The sequence below is a fragment of the Lathyrus oleraceus genome, chromosome 4, assembly GCF_024323335.1.
Source record: "Lathyrus oleraceus cultivar Zhongwan6 chromosome 4, CAAS_Psat_ZW6_1.0, whole genome shotgun sequence".
In the NCBI taxonomy this organism is placed as follows: Eukaryota; Viridiplantae; Streptophyta; class Magnoliopsida; order Fabales; family Fabaceae; genus Lathyrus; species Lathyrus oleraceus.
Window position 1 is genome coordinate 85,266,514 of NC_066582.1, and position 16,957 is coordinate 85,283,470.

General features: G+C 31.9%; 9 non-coding genes across 9 annotated transcripts; all 9 read right to left on the reverse strand.

Annotated features, from left to right (window-relative positions):
* Nucleotides 1-590: 590 nt before the first annotated feature.
* TRNAS-GCU (transfer RNA serine (anticodon GCU)) lies at nt 591-672 on the reverse strand. The gene has a single exon. It is a non-coding gene; the product is annotated as a tRNA-Ser (tRNA).
* Nucleotides 673-2,574: 1,902 nt separating this feature from the next.
* Nucleotides 2,575-2,656, reverse strand: TRNAS-GCU (transfer RNA serine (anticodon GCU)). The gene has a single exon. It is a non-coding gene; the product is annotated as a tRNA-Ser (tRNA).
* Nucleotides 2,657-4,559: 1,903 nt separating this feature from the next.
* On the reverse strand, nt 4,560-4,641 carry TRNAS-GCU (transfer RNA serine (anticodon GCU)). The gene has a single exon. It is a non-coding gene; the product is annotated as a tRNA-Ser (tRNA).
* Nucleotides 4,642-6,542: 1,901 nt separating this feature from the next.
* TRNAS-GCU (transfer RNA serine (anticodon GCU)) lies at nt 6,543-6,623 on the reverse strand. Its single transcript has one exon. It is a non-coding gene; the product is annotated as a tRNA-Ser (tRNA).
* A 1,900-nt stretch (nt 6,624-8,523) lies between these two features.
* TRNAS-GCU (transfer RNA serine (anticodon GCU)) lies at nt 8,524-8,605 on the reverse strand. Its single transcript has one exon. It is a non-coding gene; the product is annotated as a tRNA-Ser (tRNA).
* A 1,903-nt stretch (nt 8,606-10,508) lies between these two features.
* On the reverse strand, nt 10,509-10,590 carry TRNAS-GCU (transfer RNA serine (anticodon GCU)). The gene has a single exon. It is a non-coding gene; the product is annotated as a tRNA-Ser (tRNA).
* A 1,904-nt stretch (nt 10,591-12,494) lies between these two features.
* On the reverse strand, nt 12,495-12,576 carry TRNAS-GCU (transfer RNA serine (anticodon GCU)). The gene has a single exon. It is a non-coding gene; the product is annotated as a tRNA-Ser (tRNA).
* Nucleotides 12,577-14,479: 1,903 nt separating this feature from the next.
* Nucleotides 14,480-14,561, reverse strand: TRNAS-GCU (transfer RNA serine (anticodon GCU)). Its single transcript has one exon. It is a non-coding gene; the product is annotated as a tRNA-Ser (tRNA).
* A 1,908-nt stretch (nt 14,562-16,469) lies between these two features.
* Nucleotides 16,470-16,551, reverse strand: TRNAS-GCU (transfer RNA serine (anticodon GCU)). Its single transcript has one exon. It is a non-coding gene; the product is annotated as a tRNA-Ser (tRNA).
* Between the last annotated feature and the right edge of the window lie 406 nt (nt 16,552-16,957).

A 16,957-nucleotide genomic window follows, 5' to 3' on the forward strand; every position in this document is an offset into this window, starting at 1 on the left:
ATCAATAACTTATGAGTTAGTTTAATTTTAAAAACAACAATTTCTTGAGAAATAGGGTGATGTGCCATTAAACACTTTGACGATTAAGTTAGTCAAGAGTCATTAAAGTGAGGTTTTGAAGTTATTAATGTGTCAGTGAATAATGAGTTAAGTTTTATACAAAAAGGATTATGTTGTTAAAGTTCCAAGTTTAAAACACTTAAAGGATAACTTTCTATGAGAATGTTGTAGACAAATTAAGATATAATAGCCATCATACCATCTTGGCCAACTCATTGACACTCCTTAGGCATCCTTTATGGGCGTGAGATGGCTTGTTATTGATCTTAAGGATTAGGAAAATATATTGCATGTTTAGTTAGTTATCATATTATTAATGTTTTCCCAATAGCAATGGTTTTCTATAAGTTCTCTGGTAATGTTGACACTACTAAGGACCAAAATTTCTTATCTCAATTTTAAAATACATGGAAAAGTTACTAGTATGTGGCTTTGGACGTAAATAGTTCAACCATATTTTATTTTAGTTTGTTAAAAACGTAAGGTGGTGATATAATATTTTTCTAGTGATATATTAGCTAAAACAACAACGTCGCCTGAGAGATTCGAACTCTCGCGGGGAAACCCCATGTACTTAGCAGGCACACGCCTTAACCACTCGGCCAAAGCGACTTGTTAATAATTTTTACAAATAATAGTGATAATATGTGTATATGAGATGTGTATACGACATAACCTTAACATTAAATTTTTCACACTACCTATTCCTAATATGTATTCATTAAATTATCCATGACACTAAATATTTTAATATTCTTATCCTCTTAAATGCTTTACTTCACTTTATCACTAGCTTTTAATACATATGCTCCATAACCCAAGACGGCCCCTCTGTTGAACATCTCTATTAACTTATTGATGTCTTTGTTTTTTTTCATGATATATAGCTCTCAAATCTCCACTAACATTACTATCTCTATGATCTAGTAATGTGGGCTATGAAACAAAGGAAGAACTATGTCAAAGAACTGACACACGTGTATTTTATACCTTTGAATTAAGTCATGACACCCATTTCAAGCTCATGACAAACAATTTAAAATTGAGCGATCCCCTTGTGTCTATAAATGAAAGACTATATCCATTGTTTCGACTTGATTTCCTTGATGGTGGTTTCGTCCAGCGACTCTTATGAAATATGTTTGTTATGAGACCTTGACACATCATTGTAATTTATTTTTTAGGTGAAATTCAGTTGAGATCGGACAACCTAAAAATAATAAGTCTCAAAATAATAATAATGATGGGAAAAAATATATCCATGCAAGGTGAATGTGTTTTCTCAGCCACTACCTTAATGATTTAATTGTAATAAAAAAGGAATCCACCTCAAACTCGACCGTGAAGACTACATGTTATCACAATTGTTTTGAGGGATATTCAGCTTTTGGATGGAAACTTAGGAAAGACTTGTTATCGAAATCTCTTGATTTAGTTCATTAGAGAATTTCATGAAATGAAATTGGGAGCATCTTTAAAAGTAGCATGAGGAGGAATTGTTAGTCACAGGCTTACGAGAAGTAGGTTTTTAGCTAAATCCAAATGGAGCTCACCATTTTTGTTCTTAATAAAAGAAAGTTATTCTCCATTCTAAAATCTAGTGTATCATTACTTTTGTACAGTTTTTAACAAGTCCATAAAAAGGTTTCTAGACATCTGGTCCCAAGTAAAGATGACGGTCAAGGAATCCTTTTGTTCGGTGGTGGAAGGCCATGATGATGCAGATGATTTTTAGAAACATTTTGAGATGATGACAATGATGATGATTCACTTGTATAGTTGGCTTTGTGATGTGTGAATTATTAAGGATGGTGTTATCACTAATTATATCATTCTTATGTTAGAATTGAATCAGAGAACAAGAGACTTGGAAGAATATTCATTATGTATCATATAAAAAAACTTTTATTAGGTCATATCTAAGATCAATAACTTATGAGTTAGTTTAATTTTAAAAACAACAATTTCTTGAGAAATAGGGTGATGTGCCATTAAACACTTTGACGATTAAGTTAGTCAAGAGTCATTAAAGTGAGGTTTTGAAGTTATTAATGTGTCAGTGAATAATGAGTTAAGTTTTATACAAAAAGGATTATGTTGTTAAAGTTCCAAGTTTAAAACACTTAAAGGATAACTTTCTATGAGAATGTTGTAGACAAATTAAGATATAATAGCCATCATACCATCTTGGCCAACTCATTGACACTCCTTAGGCATCCTTTATGGGCGTGAGATGGCTTGTTATTGATCTTAAGGATTAGGAAAATATATTGCATGTTTAGTTAGTTATCATATTATTAATGTTTTCCCAATAGCAATGGTTTTCTATAAGTTCTCTGGTAATGTTGACACTACTAAGGACCAAAATTTCTTATCTCAATTTTAAAATACATGGAAAAGTTACTAGTATGTGGCTTTGGACGTAAATAGTTCAACCATATTTTATTTTAGTTTGTTAAAAACGTAAGGTGGTGATATAATATTTTTCTAGTGATATATTAGCTAAAACAACAACGTCGCCTGAGAGATTCGAACTCTCGCGGGGAAACCCCATGTACTTAGCAGGCACACGCCTTAACCACTCGGCCAAAGCGACTTGTTAATAAATTTTTACAAATAATAGTGATAATATGTGTATATGAGATGTGTATACGACATAACCTTAACATTAAATTTTTCACACTACCTATTCCTAATATGTATTCATTAAATTATCCATGACACTAAATATTTTAATATTCTTATCCTCTTAAATGCTTTACTTCACTTTATCACTAGCTTTTAATACATATGCTCCATAACCCAAGACGGCCCCTCTGTTGAACATCTCTATTAACTTATTGATGTCTTTGTTTTTTTTTCATGATATATAGCTCTCAAATCTCCACTAACATTACTATCTCTATGATCTAGTAATGTGGGCTATGAAACAAAGGAAGAACTATGTCAAAGAACTGACACACGTGTATTTTATACCTTTGAATTAAGTCATGACACCCATTTCAAGCTCATGACAAACAATTTAAAATTGAGCGATCCCCTTGTGTCTATAAATGAAAGACTATATCCATTGTTTCGACTTGATTTCCTTGATGGTGGTTTCGTCCAACGACTCTTATGAAATATGTTTGTTATGAGACCTTGACACATCATTGTAATTTTTTTTTTAGGTGAAATTCAGTTGAGATCGGACAACCTAAAAATAATAAGTCTCAAAATAATAATAATGATGGGAAAAAATATATCCATGCAAGGTGAATGTGTTTTCTCAGCCACTACCTTAATGATTTAATTGTAATAAAAAAGGAATCCACCTCAAACTCGACCGTGAAGACTACATGTTATCACAATTGTTTTGAGGGATATTCAGCTTTTGGATGGAAACTTAGGAAAGACTTGTTATCGAAATCTCTTGATTTAGTTCATTAGAGAATTTCATGAAATGAAATTGGGAGCATCTTTAAAAGTAGCATGAGGAGGAATTGTTAGTCACAGGCTTACGAGAAGTAGGTTTTTAGCTAAATCCAAATGGAGCTCACCATTTTTGTTCTTAATAAAAGAAAGTTATTCTCCATTCTAAAATCTAGTGTATCATTACTTTTGTACAGTTTTTAACAAGTCCATAAAAAGGTTTCTAGACATCTGGTCCCAAGTAAAGATGACGGTCAAGGAATCCTTTTGTTCGGTGGTGGAAGGCCATGATGATGCAGATGATTTTTAGAAACATTTTGAGATGATGACAATGATGATGATTCACTTGTATAGTTGGCTTTGTGATGTGTGAATTATTAAGGATGGTGTTATCACTAATTATATCATTCTTATGTTAGAATTGAATCAGAGAACAAGAGACTTGGAAGAATATTCATTATGTATCATATAAAAAAACCTTTTATTAGGTCATATCTAAGATCAATAACTTATGAGTTAGTTTAATTTTAAAAACAACAATTTCTTGAGAAATAGGGTGATGTGCCATTAAACACTTTGACGATTAAGTTAGTCAAGAGTCATTAAAGTGAGGTTTTGAAGTTATTAATGTGTCAGTGAATAATGAGTTAAGTTTTATACAAAAAGGATTATGTTGTTAAAGTTCCAAGTTTAAAACACTTAAAGGATAACTTTCTATGAGAATGTTGTAGACAAATTAAGATATAATAGCCATCATACCATCTTGGCAACTCATTGACACTCCTTAGGCATCCTTTATGGGCGTGAGATGGCTTGTTATTGATCTTAAGGATTAGGAAAATATATTGCATGTTTAGTTAGTTATCATATTATTAATGTTTTCCCAATAGCAATGGTTTTCTATAAGTTCTCTGGTAATGTTGACACTACTAAGGACCAAAATTTCTTATCTCAATTTTAAAATACATGGAAAAGTTACTAGTATGTGGCTTTGGACGTAAATAGTTCAACCATATTTTATTTTAGTTTGTTAAAACGTAAGGTGGTGATATAATATTTTTCTAGTGATATATTAGCTAAAACAACAACGTCGCCTGAGAGATTCGAACTCTCGCGGGGAAACCCCATGTACTTAGCAGGCACACGCCTTAACCACTCGGCCAAAGCGACTTGTTAATAAATTTTACAAATAATAGTGATAATATGTGTATATGAGATGTGTATACGACATAACCTTAACATTAAATTTTTCACACTACCTATTCCTAATATGTATTCATTAAATTATCCATGACACTAAATATTTTAATATTCTTATCCTCTTAAATGCTTTACTTCACTTTATCACTAGCTTTTAATACATATGCTCCATAACCCAAGACGGCCCCTCTGTTGAACATCTCTATCAACTTATTGATGTCTTTGTTTTTTTTTCATGATATATAGCTCTCAAATCTCCACTAACATTACTATCTCTATGATCTAGTAATGTGGGCTATGAAACAAAGGAAGAACTATGTCAAAGAACTGACACACGTGTATTTTATACCTTTGAATTAAGTCATGACACCCATTTCAAGCTCATGACAAACAATTTAAAATTGAGCGATCCCCTTGTGTCTATAAATGAAAGACTATATCCATTGTTTCGACTTGATTTCCTTGATGGTGGTTTCGTCCAGCGACTCTTATGAAATATGTTTGTTATGAGACCTTGACACATCATTGTAATTTATTTTTTTGGTGAAATTCAGTTGAGATCGGACAACCTAAAAATAATAAGTCTCAAAATAATAATAATGATGGGAAAAATATATCCATGCAAGGTGAATGTGTTTTCTCAGCCACTACCTTAATGATTTAATTGTAATAAAAAAGGAATCCACCTCAAACTCGACCGTGAAGACTACATGTTATCACAATTGTTTTGAGGGATATTCAGCTTTTGGATGGAAACTTAGGAAAGACTTGTTATCGAAATCTCTTGATTTAGTTCATTAGAGAATTTCATGAAATGAAATTGGGAGCATCTTTAAAAGTAGCATGAGGAGGAATTGTTAGTCACAGGCTTACGAGAAGTAGGTTTTTAGCTAAATCCAAATGGAGCTCACCATTTTTGTTCTTAATAAAAGAAAGTTATTCTCCATTCTAAAATCTAGTGTATCATTACTTTTGTACACTTTTTAACAAGTCCATAAAAAGGTTTCTAGACATCTGGTCCCAAGTAAAGATGACGGTCAAGGAATCCTTTTGTTCGGTGGTGGAAGGCCATGATGATGCAGATGATTTTTAGAAACATTTTGAGATGATGACAATGATGATGATTCACTTGTATAGCTGGCTTTGTGATGTGTGAATTATTAAGGATGGTGTTATCACTAATTATATCATTCTTATGTTAGAATTGAATCAGAGAACAAGAGACTTGGATGAATATTCATTTTGTATCATATAAAAAAACCTTTTATTAGGTCATACATAAGATCAATAACTTATGAGTTAGTTTAATTTTAAAAACAACAATTTCTTGAGAAATAGGGTGATGTGCCATTAAACACTTTGACGATTAAGTTAGTCAAGAGTCATTAAAGTGAGGTTTTGAAGTTATTAATGTGTCAGTGAATAATGAGTTAAGTTTTATACAAAAAGGATTATGTTGTTAAAGTTCCAAGTTTAAAACACTTAAAGGATAACTTTCTATGAGAATGTTGTAGACAAATTAAGATATAATAGCCATCATACCATCTTGGCCAACTCATTGACACTCCTTAGGCATCCTTTATGGGCGTGAGATGGCTTGTTATTGATCTTAAGGATTAGGAAAACATATTGCATGTTTAGTTAGTTATCATATTATTAATGTTTTCCCAATAGCAATGGTTTTCTATAAGTTCTCTGGTAATGTTGACACTACTAAGGACCAAAATTTCTTATCTCAATTTTAAAATACATGGAAAAGTTACTAGTATGTGGCTTTGGACGTAAATAGTTCAACCATATTTTATTTTAGTTTGTTAAAACGTAAGGTGGTGATATAATATTTTCTAGTGATATATTAGCTAAAACAACAACGTCGCCTGAGAGATTCGAACTCTCGCGGGGAACCCCATGTACTTAGCAGGCACACGCCTTAACCACTCGGCCAAAGCGACTTGTTAATAGATTTTACAAATAATAGTGATAATATGTGTATATGAGATGTGTATACGACATAACCTTAACATTAAATTTTTCACACTACCTATTCCTAATATGTATTCATTAAATTATCCATGACACTAAATATTTTAATATTCTTATCCTCTTAAATGCTTTACTTCACTTTATCACTAGCTTTTAATACATATGCTCCATAACCCAAGACGGCCCCTCTGTTGAACATCTCTATTAACTTATTGATGTCTTTGTTTTTTTTTCATGATATATAGCTCTCAAATCTCCACTAACATTACTATCTCTATGATCTAGTAATGTGGGCTATGAAACAAAGGAAGAACTATGTCAAAGAACTGACACACGTGTATTTTATACCTTTGAATTAAGTCATGACACCCATTTCAAGCTCATGACAAACAATTTAAATTGAGCGATCCCCTTGTGTCTATAAATGAAAGACTATATCCATTGTTTCGACTTGATTTCCTTGATGGTGGTTTCGTCCAACGACTCTTATGAAATATGTTTGTTATGAGACCTTGACACATCATTGTAATTTATTTTTTAGGTGAAATTCAGTTGAGATCGGACAACCTAAAAATAATAAGTCTCAAAATAATAATAATGATGGGAAAAATATATCCATGCAAGGTGAATGTGTTTTCTCAGCCACTACCTTAATGATTTAATTGTAATAAAAAAGGAATCCACCTCAAACTCGACCGTGAAGACTACATGTTATCACAATTGTTTTGAGGGATATTCAGCTTTTGGATGGAAACTTAGGAAAGACTTGTTATCGAAATCTCTTGATTTAGTTCATTAGAGAATTTCATGAAATGAAATTGGGAGCATCTTTAAAAGTAGCATGAGGAGGAATTGTTAGTCACAGGCTTACGAGAAGTAGGTTTTTAGCTAAATCCAAATGGAGCTCACCATTTTTGTTCTTAATAAAAGAAAGTTATTCTCCATTCTAAAATCTAGTGTATCATTACTTTTGTACAGTTTTTAACAAGTCCATAAAAAGGTTTCTAGACATCTGGTCCCAAGTAAAGATGACGGTCAAGGAATCCTTTTGTTCGGTGGTGGAAGGCCATGATGATGCAGATGATTTTTAGAAACATTTTGAGATGATGACAATGATGATGATTCACTTGTATAGTTGGCTTTGTGATGTGTGAATTATTAAGGATGGTGTTATCACTAATTATATCATTCTTATGTTAGAATTGAATCAGAGAACAAGAGACTTGGAAGAATATTCATTATGTATCATATAAAAAACCTTTTATTAGGTCATATCTAAGATCAATAACTTATGAGTTAGTTTAATTTTAAAAACAACAATTTCTTGAGAAATAGGGTGATGTGCCATTAAACACTTTGACGATTAAGTTAGTCAAGAGTCATTAAAGTGAGGTTTTGAAGTTATTAATGTGTCAGTGAATAATGAGTTAAGTTTTATACAAAAAGGATTATGTTGTTAAAGTTCCAAGTTTAAAACACTTAAAGGATAACTTTCTATGAGAATGTTGTAGACAAATTAAGATATAATAGCCATCATACCATCTTGGGCAACTCATTGACACTCCTTAGGCATCCTTTATGGGCGTGAGATGGCTTGTTATTGATCTTAAGGATTAGGAAAATATATTGCATGTTTAGTTAGTTATCATATTATTAATGTTTTCCCAATAGCAATGGTTTTCTATAAGTTCTCTGGTAATGTTGACACTACTAAGGACCAAAATTTCTTATCTCAATTTTAAAATACATGGAAAAGTTACTAGTATGTGGCTTTGGACGTAAATAGTTCAACCATATTTTATTTTAGTTTGTTAAAAACGTAAGGTGGTGATATAATATTTTCTAGTGATATATTAGCTAAAACAACAACGTCGCCTGAGAGATTCGAACTCTCGCGGGGAAACCCCATGTACTTAGCAGGCACACGCCTTAACCACTCGGCCAAAGCGACTTGTTAATAAATTTTTACAAATAATAGTGATAATATGTGTATATGAGATGTGTATACGACATAACCTTAACATTAAATTTTTCACACTACCTATTCCTAATATGTATTCATTAAATTATCCATGACACTAAATATTTTAATATTCTTATCCTCTTAAATGCTTTACTTCACTTTATCACTAGCTTTTAATACATATGCTCCATAACCCAAGACGGCCCCTCTGTTGAACATCTCTATCAACTTATTGATGTCTTTGTTTTTTTTTCATGATATATAGCTCTCAAATCTCCACTAACATTACTATCTCTATGATCTAGTAATGTGGGCTATGAAACAAAGGAAGAACTATGTCAAAGAACTGACACACGTGTATTTTATACCTTTGAATTAAGTCATGACACCCATTTCAAGCTCATGACGAACAATTTAAAATTGAGCGATCCCCTTGTGTCTATAAATGAAAGACTATATCCATTGTTTCGACTTGATTTCCTTGATGGTGGTTTCGTCCAACGACTCTTATGAAATATGTTTGTTATGAGACCTTGACACATCATTGTAATTTATTTTTTAGGTGAAATTCAGTTGAGATCGGACAACCTAAAAATAATAAGTCTCAAAATAATAATAATGATGGGAAAAATATATCCATGCAAGGTGAATGTGTTTTCTCAGCCACTACCTTAATGATTTAATTGTAATAAAAAAGGAATCCACCTCAAACTCGACCGTGAAGACTACATGTTATCACAATTGTTTTGAGGGATATTCAGCTTTTGGATGGAAACTTAGGAAAGACTTGTTATCGAAATCTCTTGATTTAGTTCATTAGAGAATTTCATGAAATGAAATTGGGAGCATCTTTAAAAGTAGCATGAGGAGGAATTGTTAGTCACAGGCTTACGAGAAGTAGGTTTTTAGCTAAATCCAAATGGAGCTCACCATTTTTGTTCTTAATAAAAGAAAGTTATTCTCCATTCTAAAATCTAGTGTATCATTACTTTTGTACAGTTTTTAACAAGTCCATAAAAAGGTTTCTAGACATCTGGTCCCAAGTAAAGATGACGGTCAAGGAATCCTTTTGTTCGGTGGTGGAAGGCCATGATGATGCAGATGATTTTTAGAAACATTTTGAGATGATGACAATGATGATGATTCACTTGTATAGTTGGCTTTGTGATGTGTGAATTATTAAGGATGGTGTTATCACTAATTATATCATTCTTATGTTAGAATTGAATCAGAGAACAAAGACTTGGAAGAATATTCATTATGTATCATATAAAAAAACCTTTTATTAGGTCATATCTAAGATCAATAACTTATGAGTTAGTTTAATTTTAAAAACAACAATTTCTTGAGAAATAGGGTGATGTGCCATTAAACACTTTGACGATTAAGTTAGTCAAGAGTCATTAAAGTGAGGTTTTGAAGTTATTAATGTGTCAGTGAATAATGAGTTAAGTTTTATACAAAAAGGATTATGTTGTTAAAGTTCCAAGTTTAAAACACTTAAAGGATAACTTTCTATGAGAATGTTGTAGACAAATTAAGATATAATAGCCATCATACCATCTTGGGCAACTCATTGACACTCCTTAGGCATCCTTTATGGGCGTGAGATGGCTTGTTATTGATCTTAAGGATTAGGAAAATATATTGCATGTTTAGTTAGTTATCATATTATTAATGTTTTCCCAATAGCAATGGTTTTCTATAAGTTCTCTGGTAATGTTGACACTACTAAGGACCAAAATTTCTTATCTCAATTTTAAAATACATGGAAAAGTTACTAGTATGTGGCTTTGGACGTAAATAGTTCAACCATATTTTATTTTAGTTTGTTAAAAACGTAAGGTGGTGATATAATATTTTTCTAGTGATATATTAGCTAAAACAACAACGTCGCCTGAGAGATTCGAACTCTCGCGGGGAAACCCCATGTACTTAGCAGGCACACGCCTTAACCACTCGGCCAAAGCGACTTGTTAATAGATTTTTACAAATAATAGTGATAATATGTGTATATGAGATGTGTATACGACATAACCTTAACATTAAATTTTTCACACTACCTATTCCTAATATGTATTCATTAAATTATCCATGACACTAAATATTTTAATATTCTTATCCTCTTAAATGCTTTACTTCACTTTATCACTAGCTTTTAATACATATGCTCCATAACCCAAGACGGCCCCTCTGTTGAACATCTCTATCAACTTATTGATGTCTTTGTTTTTTTTTTCATGATATATAGCTCTCAAATCTCCACTAACATTACTATCTCTATGATCTAGTAATGTGGGCTATGAAACAAAGGAAGAACTATGTCAAAGAACTGACACACGTGTATTTTATACCTTTGAATTAAGTCATGACACCCATTTCAAGCTCATGACGAACAATTTAAAATTGAGCGATCCCCTTGTGTCTATAAATGAAAGACTATATCCATTGTTTCGAATTGATTTCCTTGATGGTGGTTTCGTCCAACGACTCTTATGAAATATGTTTGTTATGAGACCTTGACACATCATTGTAATTTATTTTTTAGGTGAAATTCAGTTCAGATCGGACAACCTAAAAATAATAAGTCTCAAAATAATAATAATGATGGGAAAAAATATATCCATGCAAGGTGAATGTGTTTTCTCAGCCACTACCTTAATGATTTAATTGTAATAAAAAAGGAATCCACCTCAAACTCGACCGTGAAGACTACATGTTATCACAATTGTTTTGAGGGATATTCAGCTTTTGGATGGAAACTTAGGAAAGACTTGTTATCGAAATCTCTTGATTTAGTTCATTAGAGAATTTCATGAAATGAAATTGGGAGCATCTTTAAAAGTAGCATGAGGAGGAATTGTTAGTCACAGGCTTACGAGAAGTAGGTTTTTAGCTAAATCCAAATGGAGCTCACCATTTTTGTTCTTAATAAAAGAAAGTTATTCTCCATTCTAAAATCTAGTGTATCATTACTTTTGTACAGTTTTTAACAAGTCCATAAAAAGGTTTCTAGACATCTGGTCCCAAGTAAAGATGACGGTCAAGGAATCCTTTTGTTCGGTGGTGGAAGGCCATGATGATGCAGATGATTTTTAGAAACATTTTGAGATGATGACAATGATGATGATTCACTTGTATAGTTGGCTTTGTGATGTGTGAATTATTAAGGATGGTGTTATCACTAATTATATCATTCTTATGTTAGAATTGAATCAGAGAATAAGTGACTTGGAAGAATATTCATTATGTATCATATAAAAAAACCTTTTATTAGGTCATATCTAAGATCAATAACTTATGAGTTAGTTTAATTTTAAAAACAACAATTTCTTGAGAAATAGGGTGATGTGCCATTAAACACTTTGACGATTAAGTTAGTCAAGAGTCATTAAAGTGAGGTTTTGAAGTTATTAATGTGTTAGTGAATAATGAGTTAAGTTTTATACAAAAAGGATTATGTTGTTAAAGTTCCAAGTTTAAAACACTTAAAGGATAACTTTCTATGAGAATGTTGTAGACAAATTAAGATATAATAGCCATCATACCATCTTGGGCAACTCATTGACACTCCTTAGGCATCCTTTATGGGCGTGAGATGGCTTGTTATTGATCTTAAGGATTAGGAAATATATTGCATGTTTAGTTAGTTATCATATTATTAATGTTTTCCCAATAGCAATGGTTTTCTATAAGTTCTCTGGTAATGTTGACACTACTAAGGACCAAAATTTCTTATCTCAATTTTAAAATACATGGAAAAGTTACTAGTATGTGGCTTTGGACGTAAATAGTTCAACCATATTTTATTTTAGTTTGTTAAAACGTAAGGTGGTGATATAATATTTTTCTAGTGATATATTAGCTAAAACAACAACGTCGCCTGAGAGATTCGAACTCTCGCGGGGAAACCCCATGTACTTAGCAGGCACACGCCTTAACCACTCGGCCAAAGCGACTTGTTAATAATTTTTACAAATAATAGTGATAATATGTGTATATGAGATGTGTATACGACATAACCTTAACATTAAATTTTTCACACTACCTATTCCTAATATGTATTCATTAAATTATCCATGACACTAAATATTTTAATATTCTTATCCTCTTAAATGCTTTACTTCACTTTATCACTAGCTTTTAATACATATGCTCCATAACCCAAGACGGCCCCTCTGTTGAACATCTCTATCAACTTATTGATGTCTTTGTTTTTTTTTCATGATATATAGCTCTCAAATCTCCATAACATTACTATCTCTATGATCTAGTAATGTGGGCTATGAAACAAAGGAAGAACTATGTCAAAGAACTGACACACGTGTATTTTGTACCTTTGAATTAAGTCATGACACCCATTTCAAGCTCATGACAAACAATTTAAAATTGAGCGATCCCCTTGTGTCTATAAATGAAAGACTATATCCATTGTTTCGACTTGATTTCCTTGATGGTGGTTTCGTCCAGCGACTCTTATGAAATATGTTTGTTATGAGACCTCGACACATCATTGTAATTTATTTTTTTGGTGAAATTCAGTTGAGATCGGACAACCTAAAAATAATAAGTCTCAAAATAATAATAATGATGGGGAAAAATATATCCATGCAAGGTAAATGTGTTTTCTCAGCCACTACCTTAATGATTTAATTGTAATAAAAAAGGAATCCACCTCAAACTCGACCGTGAAGACTACATGTTATCACAATTGTTTTGAGGGATATTCAGCTTTTGGATGGAAACTTAGGAAAGACTTGTTATCGAAATCTCTTGATTTAGTTCATTAGAGAATTTCATGAAATGAAATTGGGAGCATCTTTAAAAGTAGCATGAGGAGGAATTGTTAGTCACAGGCTTACGAGAAGTAGGTTTTTAGCTAAATCCAAATGGAGCTCACCATTTTTGTTCTTAATAAAAGAAAGTTATTCTCCATTTTAAAATCTAGTGTATCATTACTTTTGTACACTTTTTAACAAGTCCATAAAAAGGTTTCTAGACATCTGGTCCCAAGTAAAGATGACGGTCAAGGAATCCTTTTGTTCGGTGGTGGAAGGCCATGATGATGCAGATGATTTTTAGAAACATTTTGAGATGATGACAATGATGATGATTCACTTGTATAGCTAGCTTTGTGATGTGTGAATTATTAAGGATGGTGTTATCACTAATTATATCATTCTTATGTTAGAATTGAATCAGAGAACAAGAGACTTGGATGAATATTCATTTTGTATCATATAAAAAAACCTTTTATTAGGTCATACATAAGATCAATAACTTATGAGTTAGTTTAATTTTAAAAACAACAATTTCTTGAGAAATAGGGTGATGTGTCATTAAACACTTTGACGATTAAGTTAGTCAAGAGTCATTAAAGTGAGGTTTTGAAGTTGTTAATGTGTCAGTGAATAATGAGTTAAGTTTTATACAAAAAGGATTATGTTGTTAAAGTTCCAAGTTTAAAACACTTAAAGGATAACTTTCTATGAGAATGTTGTAGACAAATTAAGATATAATAGCCATCATACCATCTTGGCCAACTCATTGACACTCCTTAGGCATCCTTTATGGGCGTGAGATGGCTTGTTATTGATCTCAAGGATTAGGAAAACATATTGCATGTTTAGTTAGTTATCATATTATTAATGTTTTCCCAATAGCAATGGTTTTCTATAAGTTCTCTGGTAATGTTGACACTACTAAGGACCAAAATTTCTTATCTCAATTTTAAAATACATGGAAAAGTTACTAGTATGTGGCTTTGGACGTAAATAGTTCAACCATATTTTATTTTAGTTTGTTAAAAATGTAAGGTGGTGATATAATATTTTTCTAGTGATATATTAGCTAAAACAACAACGTCGCCTGAGAGATTCGAACTCTCGCGGGGAAACCCCATGTACTTAGCAGGCACACGCCTTAACCACTCGGCCAAAGCGACTTGTTAATAAATTTTTACAAATAATAGTGATAATATGTGCATATGAGATGTGTATACGACATAACCTTAACATTAAATTTTTCACACTACCTATTCCTAATATGTATTCATTAAATTATCCATGACACTAAATATTTTAATATTCTTATCCTCTTAAATGCTTTACTTCACTTTATCACTAGCTTTTAATACATATGCTCCATAACCCAAGACGGCCCCTCTGTTGAACATCTCTATTAACTTATTGATGTCTTTGTTTTTTTTTCATGATATATAGCTCTCAAATCTCCACTAACATTACTATCTCTATGATCTAGTAATGTGGGCTATGAAACAAAGAAAGAACTATGTCAAAGAACTGACACACGTGTATTTTATGCCTTTGAATTAAGTCATGACACCCATTTCAAGCTCATGACAAACAATTTAAAATTGAGCGATCCCCTTGTGTCTATAAATGAAAGACTATATCCATTGTTTCGACTTGATTTCCTTGATGGTGGTTTCGTCCAACGACTCTTATGAAATATGTTTGTTATGAGACCTTGACACATCATTGTTATTTATTTTTTTGGTGAAATTCAGTTGAGATCGGACAACCTAAAAATAACAAGTCTCAAAATAATAATAATAATGATGGGAAAAAATATATCCATGCAAGGTGAATGTGTTTTCTCAGCCACTACCTTAATGATTTAATTGTAATAAAAAAGGAATCCACCTCAAACTCGACCGTGAAGACTACATGTTATCACAATTATTTTGAGGGATATTCAGCTTTTGGATGGAAACTAAGGAAAGACTTGTTATCGAAATCTCTTGATTTAATTCATTAGAGAATTTCATGAAATGAAACTGGGAGCATCTTTAAAAGTAGCATGAGGAGGAATTGTTAGTCATAGGCTTACGAGAAGTAGGTTTTTAGCTAAATCCAAATGGAGCTCACCATTTTTGTTCTTAATAAAAGAAAGTTATTCTCCATTCTAAAATCTAGTGTACCATTACTTTTGTACACTTTTTAACAAGTCCATAAAAAGGTTTCTAGACATCTGGTCCCAAGTAAAGATGACGGTCAAGGAATCCTTTTGTTCGGTGGTGGAAGGCCATGATGATGCAGATGATTTTTAGAAACATTTTGAGATGATGACAATGATGATGATTCACTTGTATAGTTGGCTTTGTGATGTGTGAATTATTAAGGATGGTGTTATCACTAATTATATCATTCTTATGTTAGAATTGAATCAGAGAATAAGAGACTTGGAAGAATATTCATTATGTATCATATAAAAAAACCTTTTATTAGGTCATATCTAAGATCAATAACTTATGAGTTAGTTTAATTTTAAAAACAACAATTTCTTGAGAAATAGGGTGATGTGCCATTAAACACTTTGACGATTAAGTTAGTCAAGAGTCATTAAAGTGAGGTTTTGAAGTTATTAATGTGTCAGTGAATAATGAGTTAAGTTTTATACAAAAAGGATTATGTTGTTAAAGTTCCAAGTTTAAAACACTTAAAGGATAACTTTCTATGAGAATGTTGTAGACAAATTAAGATATAATAGCCATCATACCATCTTGGGCAACTCATTGACACTCCTTAGGCATCCTTTATGGGCGTGAGATGGCTTGTTATTGATCTTAAGGATTAGGAAAATATATTGCATGTTTAGTTAGTTATCATATTATTAATGTTTTCCCAATAGCAATGGTTTTCTATAAGTTCTCTGGTAATGTTGACACTACTAAGGACCAAAATTTCTTATCTCAATTTTAAAATACATGGAAAAGTTACTAGTATGTGGCTTTGGACGTAAATAGTTCAACCATATTTTATTTTAGTTTGTTAAAAACGTAAGGTGGTGATATAATATATTTCTAGTGATATATTAGCTAAAACAACAACGTCGCCTGAGAGATTCAAACTCTCGCGGGGAAACCCCATGTACTGAGCAGGCACACGCCTTAACCACTTGGCCAAAGCGACTTGTTAATAAATTTTTACAAATAATAGTGATAATATGTGTATATGAGATGTGTATACGACATAACCTTAACATTAAATTTTTCACACTACCTATTCCTAATATGTATTCATTAAATTATCCATGACACTAAATATTTTAATATTCTTATCCTCTTAAATGCTTTACTTCACTTTATCACTAGCTTTTAATACATATGCTCCATAACCCAAGACGGCCCCTCTGTTGAACATCTCTATTAACTTATTGATGTCTTTGTTTTTTTTTCATGATATATAGCTCTCAAATCTCCACTAACATTACTATCTCTATGATCTAGTAATGTGGGCTATGAAACAAAGGAAGAACTATGTCAAAGAACTGACACACGTGTATTTTATACCTTTGAATTAAGTCATGACACCCATT